Source organism: Myxocyprinus asiaticus, chromosome 10 (assembly GCF_019703515.2).
Source record: "Myxocyprinus asiaticus isolate MX2 ecotype Aquarium Trade chromosome 10, UBuf_Myxa_2, whole genome shotgun sequence".
NCBI classification, from domain to species: domain Eukaryota; kingdom Metazoa; phylum Chordata; class Actinopteri; order Cypriniformes; family Catostomidae; genus Myxocyprinus; species Myxocyprinus asiaticus.
The window spans coordinates 1,062,236-1,072,664 of record NC_059353.1 but is presented as its reverse complement, the minus strand read 5'-3'; positions in this window follow the sequence as shown (position 1 = coordinate 1,072,664).

The following is a 10,429-nucleotide window of genomic DNA, read 5'->3' as shown; positions in this document are numbered from 1 at the left end:
GGTGGATGAATGGATGGATGGAAGGATGGGTGGGTGGGTGGGTGGATGGATGGATGGACGGAAGGATGGATGATAGAAGGATGGATGGAAGGAAGGAAGGAAGGATGGATGATAGAAGGATGGATGGAAGGAAGGATGGATGGATGGATTAAGGCCTACAGTTTTGACAGTTGGAGTTTGAAATCACTTATATCCGTGACAGAGATTTGGCACATTTGAACAGTCCATCGTTGCAAGTCTATGGTATTTTTATGCCGTTTTCTACATCCGTTCTGGAAAAATTGATCACTAAGAAAAGACAAAGTAAGTTTGAGAACTCACCAAAGTAAGTACACTGTACGTTAGAACAGTTTGAAGATCTGTGCCAAGTTTTGTGAATGTAGCTTGAAAGCTCTAGGAGGAGTTAGAGTTAGAATAGTTGGTCTTCATTTAGGGATTTTGGAAAACCCTAAACAAAGTTTGTAGATTAATGGTATGTTGATTTTGTCAAGCCAGCATAAGTCCAGTCTCTAAATGCTATAGCACACCTCTTTTTAAGACTAACTAAGAGCAATAATAAAAGTTCTGCTTCCCTGGGCACCACCCAAGGCAGTGGTGGCTCAGCGGTTGGGTTACTGACAAGAAAGTTGGGGGTTCAAGCCTCAGCACCGCCAAGATGCCACTGCTGGGCCCTTGAGCAAGGCCCTTGACCCTATCTGCTCCAGGGGCGCCATCATGGCTGACCCTGCGCTCTGACCACAGCTTAGCTGGGATATGTGAACAAAAAGAATTTCACTATATATGTGCAAATGTATAATGTGTGACAAAATAAAAAAGGCTTCTTAGCAAACACCACCAGCAACACATCCAGGCATCAACATTCTCTTCATGGGAGAGTGACTAGAAGAAACATGAAGTCAAACCTGAAGTTTGCTAGAAACAATAAAGCAAAATCTGAAACTTCTTGGAACAACATTCTGTGGTCTCATGAGACAAAAATTGAGCTCTTTGGCCTAAAAGCAAAGCGCTGTGTTTGGCACAAAACAAGTACTGCCCAACACCCAGTAACACCATCCCACAGTCAAACATGGTGATGGCAACATCATGCTCTGGGGTCGCTTTCCGTAGGACGAACTGGAAAACTTGGCATCAAAGGCATGGAAGGGCCAAATACTGGCAAATCCCAGTTCTGCATTTAGTACCAAGATTGTTTACCAGAGCAACAATGAATGTCCTAAAGCACACAGTGAAAACCATGGCTCAGGGTTTGGTTAAAAGGTTTAAAGGGATAGTTGACCCAAAAATGAATATTCTCTCATCAATACTCACCTTCATGCCATACCAAATGTGTATGACTTTCTTTCTTCTGCTGAACACAAACAAAGATTTTTAGAAGAAGACTTCAGCTCTGTAGGTCCTCAAAATGCAAATAAATGGGTACCAAAATTGTTAAGCTCCAAAATGCACATAAAGTCAGCATAAAAGTAAAGACTCCAGTTGTTAAATCCTTATCTTCAGAAGTGGCATGATAGGTGTGGATGAGAAACAGATCAATATTTACATCCTTTTTTACTATAAATCTCCACTTTCATCTTAACTTTCACATTCCTCTTCTATTGTTTTTGGTGATTTTGGACTTAATTATTGATCTATCCACATGAATGTTTTAGCAATGGTAACATTATAATAATAATTATAGAATAAATAAATGTTTACACAAGTGGATTTCAGCTGAAAATAAAGTAGGACACAGGTTATTCATCCACTGAAGTCTACTGAAGCTCACAGCTGGACTGTGCTTTCACATCGTTCAGGATGTTCACTTCGATGAATCCGGTGTAGACAAGAGAGCTGATGGTGCCTTTATCCAGTCAAAAAGAAAATGACTCACATTATTTTTTTTTTAATTTAGAAAAAATAATACTATTAGTAAATTAAACATTAATGGAACAGATGACCATACAGTACATTAATATCTACAATGACTTTTATAAGCAATTACATACTTAAAATAACTCGCAAGTAACAGCTGATGCCTTTTTGTACTCATTGCAGACTATAGATAAAACTGAAAAGGAGCTTTTTGATGGATGCAATTATTCATCTTAGAAATGTAAAATATCCACGTACTGATGGATTAACATCAGGATTGCATAAATTATTTTCCAAGGACTTGGCCCCATTTCTATTAGAAATATTTGCTGAAAGTATTGAAAGACAATGTCTTCCACCCACTTTAACGCAAGGATTAAGCTCATTGATGACTTATTTTATTGATCGGAGTACTCTGAAATCAAACAGAAACATAGAGGAGGTTACAGGCAGCCACAGTCACTCCTGTGTCCTAACCTGACGGCAAACTACACGTGATAAAAAGGTATATTTATGGGGCCAAGCACCGAAGGTGCTGGAATCCTATTGTATTTGTTAAGATTTTCTTTTTATTATTCTTACTCATCTTTTTCTTTTGCCCTAAAAATATATGGGCAGCAAAAACTGTAAGCCCACGAGACACCAAATGTGGCAGGATGGTCCCAAATCCACCCCACTACTCAGGCATCTGTACACACACCTTTCGGCCCCTAGGTGGTGCTATAATAAGCACTGTTGCGTTTTTGCTAATATCTCAGCAACTGTGAGGGCTAGAATCAAAATTTTGAATCCTTGAGTCAAGCCCTTTAAAACATATTTCTTTCATTTCTGTCTATAAATTCTGCTATTTTGATTTTTCTGAAAAAATTACTATTTCGAACTCCACCTAGGCCGTTTGCTCGATTTGCATGAAAATTGGTATACATCCTCTACAGACCATCCTGACAAAAAAGTTATAAAAAAAAACTGGCATAACTCTGCAGTCGTTTGGTCGACTAAATTCAAATTAAATATGCACCTTCTTTGGTTCAAGTGCTAACATATCATTAACATATCGATTCGACAAATCAACAAAAATGGCAGCCAACAGCCAATTAATTTCAGCAATTAATTAATTGAGTTGTGAATGGCTGATGGACATGAAACTTATTATGCACAAGCAGGGTGTGGACACGAATCTTTATATAAAAGTTTGCGAGAATCTGCCACACGGTGGCGCTATAATAAGCTAATTTGCGTTTTTGTTAATAAATCCAGAACCGTATAGGCTAGAATATTTTTTTTTTAGTTTCTCGAAATCCTTCAGTGCACACAAATGATATAGTCACATGGATTTCCATTTCTGCAAAAAAAAAAATTTGTTATCACATATATGTTTTTGAAAAACCTACTTTTTCGAACATGTCCTAGGACGTTTGTTCGATTTGTACAAATCTTGGTATACATCATCTACAGACCCTCCAGACAAAATGTAATCAAAAAAATGTTGATATGCCAAATCGTTCCAAAGATATAAGCAAATATGTTTTGGACTGTGACCCATAATGACTAATTGACCCGTATCATGTGAGCACAATTTTTTAAACATAACAAAACTTAGTACACATGCACAAAAGAATATTCTGAGGTAAAAGGCAAAATTTCATTAATTTGGGAGTGCTATACAATAAGAAATAGCTATTTTTACAACTTTAATGAATGCAGTTAGAATTGGGACGTAAATAGGTGGTTGTACTTTTTGTCCATCAGAGGGAGCCACAAGACAAGAAATCCTTATTGTTCAAAAATCTTGTTTAATGCTACCAGATTAGTTCAGCAGTTTACAGTCTACTGGCTTCTTTTTTATTTGTTTAGAAAAAGTCTGTTTTTCTTTCTGTGATGCTGCTGTTTGTTTATGACCAAGTAAATAAATGTTTATCACTGTTTAACTAATTTGATTTGACCTCAGAAATATTTCCATATTAAGAACTGTGTAATCGTTTTAATGATACACACAATATTTGTCATATATATATTTGTCAACAAAAAGCTAAATTAGTGCTTATAATGAGTACAGCTGCAGGTGTTCGCAGACACTGTATACAATATTGCTTTTAACCCTTTAGACCTGCTCTCAGTGTAATAGTATAGAAAAGTGCAGTTTTATTTTGTTTGTTTAAGACTATGACTTGTAGTATATTGTAGTTTTAAATTATAAAAACACATACACAGCCGAGTTTGCTGCCAGTGTAAACAAATGCTCGCGACAGCACGTGTGGTCGGTAAATTCAGAACTGATCTCAGTCTTGTACTGAAAGACCCTTGTATTAAAGTGCTCTATTGCCCTCAACGTTTTATGAGGATTAATCAAAGGAAAAAACGTGGGATGCTGTACCTAGCTGTTGGTGAAGATGGTGAGTTAACGTATTGGAACTTCCTTTTTATGAGGAAAGTTTAAACACTTAAATGTTTTGGCTGGTGTTTGAACAAAGAGATATCGTTATTCAATAGTTGTGCATAATTACTTTTTCTGACTATATTATTAAGTGTGATCAAACCGTCCTCTGTTGTGCAAAACATTCAGGCTCATCGTCCTCCCCTTCCACTAAATAATGATGTTTAAAAATGAGCAGCGCTTACTGTGTTGGCTGTCACTACATGAAATAATTCTTCAAGACTGTATTAAATTACACCCGCATCGTGTAAATAAGATTTCATGATGATCAAGCTTGTAACACTTAACAATAGCTCACTCCTGATAACCGTTATAACTTTATTTTCTGTATAGAGCAAAGCAGCTTCTGCAGCAGAAACGCTGCTGGTGTAAAAGCACATGCGTTGTTTCGCACCGTGTGTCTGCTTCGGCGTGTGATGTAAAACAGGCGTAAGCGCCACAGCATTATAACAAGTGCAGCTGTAGGTGTCTGTGCCTGAGTAACCCGACACTGCATTTCAGCAGCACTCGCTCGCTTTAATATGTATTATGCATGATGTCATCCTTGTGTACTGCACCTCTTTTAAACCTGTTTTAAGTACAACATTATTCTTCACAGTAGGCTAATATTGCTTTGATGGATTGTTGTATTTGTTTTGTACAACTATTTATGCTGATTTATGTTTTGTCTCAAGAAACTATACACAAACCACACATGCACAGTCTTTACTTAACAATTTGGACATTTGGACTATTATCTGGTGGCTACTATTCTTTCTAACAGAAAATTTGACTTGGTTTACAACCAGTCCATGTATGTACAAAATATCCTATATACTTGTAAATCATCAAACACTTTATAAAGAGTTAAATTCAATGTTCTCTATGTAGTTTATTTATATCAACAGGTATAATCAATATCTAGCCACAGCCATTCATTGTGAATCAGAAAAATCTGAAAAAAAAAAAAAATCATGTTCTTAGTGCTAAACTCAACAGTTCAAACCTTTGTCTCCTTTTCATCCCTATCAAAAAAATAAAATATGGTGCTACAGTGAATACGGCACGACCGCTTGGCCCTCGATGATTGCCGCTTGTGACTATATTTTCTATGTTAATCACATTTTTTGTCCTAACCAGCTGTGAAGAGCAACGGTACATTCTATGGATTGTTTGTTTTCTATTTATTGACATCGGCACCGGTCCAAAAACGTTCCAAAAAATAAGACTGGGCATAGAAATGGATCAGTTCAACTACAAACTCTTCATACATGTTTGATAAGTTCTGTTCACTGTTTTGTGTGCAGCTGTGATGTGTTCTGTTGTCGCTATCACTGTGGACGACCTGTTTTTAGATAAACAAAAAAGTTTTCGTTTGTATGCCCAATGTCTCGACGGCGCTGCATGAACTGTTGCTCTCATGCCCTATCATGAACATTGGGTGAACTATTCCTTTAATGATAATGGATTTATATTATTCTTAGATTTCTACAAAGCATTTGACTCCGTGAAACAGCAATTCACTTTCGAGTTACTTAAGAAATGTGTTTTTGGGAGTGTTTCTGTTTCTTTTTTTTTTTTTTCTACAGTGATTAAAACTCTATATACAAATAGCAATGGTTCTATTAAATTATTGAATGGTACTTCCCTTAGATTTAATAATTAGACAAGGGTATCCAGTCTCCCTATATCTTTCTTTGCAAGTAAGTCAGTTTCTCTCTTGTCACATTAAATCAAGTTCATTGAATGGTACTAGTGTCACTGGTAAAGAATAACTTAGCTGATGACACAACACTCTTCATCCAAAATGAAAAGCAGGTTCCTGTTCCTATTGAAATGATTGGTGAGTTCTCAAAGGCATCTGGTGTATACTTGAGCTGAACTTGAATAAATGTCAACTTATGGCCATTAAAGATTGCTCTGAAACTTCCTTCCATTTTGATAATTTATTAGAAAAAAAATTGCACTGTACATATTATTGTAATCAGTAAAAACATCAAACTCATCAAATAGTCATGTGTCATATGTTGTTGGAAAGCTCTCAAAGAGTAGAATACACACCACCTATTTGTTTTACTCACAGACATATAAAGGGAGTAATAGCCAAGTATGTCTTTGACAATTATGTTGGTGTTGCTTACAAGCGTATTTTCTTATAACTTCATTAAAAATAAACAGATCATAAAATATCACATACCATTACTTAGAGGAGGTGATTATCTTTCAAACGAGCCCACACACAAGGTAATCAGATGCATAGGTCATTAGAAAATCCACAAGAAGCTCAATGTTACATATGGCCACCAGGAGATGGCGCCAAATACATGACACAGACTCGATGCAGAGTCAAAAAGGCACTCATTCTGTGAAATCTCTTTACTAAAATCATGTCTGCATGCTATGCAAACCTTTAGTCATTGTTGTTTTTGCATGTGTAATTAGTTCTTATATACAATTATTGTTTTATCTGTTTGGAGAGGCTTTTGGACACATGGAGATGTTTTTGGACACTATGATAAATTATTTTTGTAATGCTATAACTTTTGATTGCTTTGTTGTATCAGCACAAGATTTCACAGATAAAGTTGACATGATTGGGAACAAAACAAAAGCAGTTTTTCGGAGCCACCTTATTCACACCCAGAGATGTATAATGTCAAATAAGAAAAATAAGGAATAAAGTAAAGTTTTGGCTCTTTATTGTGTTGTTGTTGTGATTTTTCAGCTGTTTCTTAGGCTGCGATATTATTGAAAACATTTTAACGTTTTCTTTACAATGATACCTAACACTTGATCCTCTATGTTTGTTTGTTTGTTTGTTTGTTTGTTTGTTTGTTTTTCGAGTAATAAATATTTAATTTTGGGTATGCCACTGAAACAGGAAATCTTTAAAAACACATTCACAGCTTAAAGGGTTAAGGGGCAGAATTTTAATTACAAAAACAGAGGGAATCTCTAGAAAGTCAGTATGCTGTTTAGACCATGGTCAAGAACTAATAATAACCAACAATCATTGCCATTTATTATAATAAATTCATATGTAGGTAAAAAAATTTTTCATTGGATTCTTTGTTCCAGAGAGATGTTGTAATGTGATTTCATATTGGAATCGTTTAAATTCATGCACATGATTTACCAAGCGAAACACTATTTTATAAAGTTTAAAGACAATATTGATGTAAGCTGTACCTTTTGTAATAATTGCTCTGAAACTGTAGTTCGTCTGTTTTGGTCCTGCCCATTTATAAGACCTTTTTGGCAAAATGTGCGATTTTATTTGAAAGGATATTGATGAACAGTTTGTTTTATTATGGAAATCTGTATTGTTCGGTCTTCTGAAAAATCGTAAAAATAAGCACAGCCAGGGGCCTGGGTAGCTCAGTGAGTACTGACGCTGACTACCACACCTGGAGTCGTGAGTTCCAATCCAGGGTGTGCTGAGTGACTCCAGCCAGGTCTCCTAAGCAACCAAATTGGCCCGGTTGCTAGGGAGGGTAGAGTCACATGGGGTAACCTTCTCGTGGTTGCTATAATGTGGTTCTTGCTCTCTGTGGGGTGCGTGGTGAGTTGTGCTTGTATGCCACTGAGAATAGTGTGAAGCCTCCACACATGCTATGTCTCCGTGGTAACATGCTCAACAAGCCACGTGATAAGATTCGCAGGTTGACTGTCTCAGACGCAGAGGCAACTGAGATTCATCCTCCGCCACCCGGATTGAGGCGAATCACTACACCACCACGAGGACTTAGAACGCATTGGGAATTGGGCATTCCAAATTGGGGAGAAAAGAGGAGGAAAAAAAAAAAAGTTGTTTCTTAGTTTTTAAAAAGAAGATGGAACATTATTTTAAATCAGAAGGCTATTAGAACTCTTGGAAACTGCAACTTATTTGAAGGTGCACTCTTGCACTTTTGTCTTTGTGTCATCTTGGAGTTTATTGGACTTATTCACAGTCAGCCATGATTACTTTAATCAATGAGTGAAAGTGTCAAATAACATGACGGTTACTGAGATTAAGTGAGTAGTATTCAGCTGGTCATGTGATTCTAACAAGGCAGCCCCCATGTGCGGACCCTCTCAATGTAGAATAAAACAGCTTTTATAAGGTTACTGATATGACTGGAGTCTTCATTTTAATGAGTGCTCATGATTTCCTACATAAATTGCAAAATTACAATTCATGTCTTTAGGAGCTCAACTCAACTCATTAATTTTTAATGAGGAAAACATTTCTGAATGCACCTTTAATATTTTCATATAGATTTGTTTTATGCTCCCCCTAATGTATGAATACTGTATTACATTCATAGTTTTTGTCAAATAAAAACAAAAATAAAAAATCTGGCATAGACAGGTAAGATAATTATAATCACTGTAGACTGTAATCCTATCACTAGAAGAAAACATTTAGCATTTTATGAGTAAAAATCTCCCTGAATATCACATAAGGAGGTTTTGACAGATTTAGCTCGCTTGCAGACAGTTTGTCCCACACACTCACATTCAGGGTCAGCACATTCTGGTTGTACATGGACAGAAATGATGAGTGCATTAACATGTGTTTACCACAAGATGGCAGTAAGTCTTTATCAGTAAATCTGCACAATTTACTGTATTACAATAAACAATTTTATTTCCTTTTACCAATTATATATATATATATATATATATATATATATATATATATATATATATATATATATATATATATATATGTCATTGTGATATTTGCATATTTAAAACATTAAAAAAAGAAGTTCTGAATAAACAGTAATACATTTTTCTGGAACATTTATCTGTAAACACTCTTGACAAATGGACTTGAAAGGTAGGCTATAACTTAAAAGGTCATACAATTTTGACTGTACACAGATAAAACACCTTACAGATCATATGGGCCTTTTATTGTCCATTACAAAACTGTTTACACATTTATTTATTTATTAAAGATATAGTTTCACCTAGGCAGTGTCACTCTGAAGAGCACACAACATTTATTTATTATGCACTTTCAGATTTTATACATTAGATTAATAAATGATAAGCACAATAAGAAGAACACATTTTACATAAAGTACGCAATGCTCTCTTCAAAAGCACGATTTCAACATTGTTTTGATTTGATTAAATGTGTAATCTGTTAAAGCTGTTACAAAACTCTGTTCATGTCCTGAACTGTATGCAGATAAAGGTAAATATACACTGACAGTGCTGACATCATGAGCTTCACTAACACGTGTTCTTAATTTGTATGCATGTTTTCTGACTCAATGCATGTTCTGTAGCAGCCTCTGTTAAGTCTTAGTGCTTTGTAGTTATCATTATTCATAGTCAACATACACAAACACACAAAAACACCTCAAATAATTAAGGTCTATTAGGAAGCTAGAAAAACTAACTTTAAATCATGTGGCCCACATTTGTTATTCGACTATTTAAAATTGGGTAAAATTGAACAATTTACTCATGGGGTCACTCTGAGAGCCCAATATCTCTGTTATTTAACCATGTAGGGCCTTAAAAATAAAGATGCCAAAAGGAAAGTATCTTCTGAACTAGAATTTAAAGGTAAATTAAGATATATTTAATGCTTTTTGTCTTATAGGCACTCAAACTTTGGAAAAACAACACAAAAAAAGTGTTTTTCCCCCTTTTTTGACTCACACCGTTGGCATATAATGCAACAAGGGATGCTGAAGTCAACTGATTTTAGTAATAGACCAAATGATCTCTGTTAAATAAAATAATGATGCTGCCACCTTTCTAAGGTTATTTTTGTGACCTGTAGTTTTGCTTCAAATTACTCAATGAATATTAATCCATGGAATTTCATAGTTTGGCTTTCATCATTATTTATATTTATCTTTCTACAGAAAAAAATATATATCAAAAACTAAATTTTGAAGCAGGGACCTCTGGTTGACATGGAATGAACCTTTCTGTTCATATATGGATCTTTTCAGTTTGTATAAAAGACAATATTATGGAATTATATTATAATTTGTATGAAACATTAGAACACAGTATAAAGTGTAATGTTTAATAAAAAAATAAAAAATAAAAAAGTAAAATAAATGTATTAAAATAAAATATAAAAAAATACATTTTTATAGGTGCTTCATCTGCAGATTGCATAAGATGTCTCCTACAGACCTTTAATTTCAT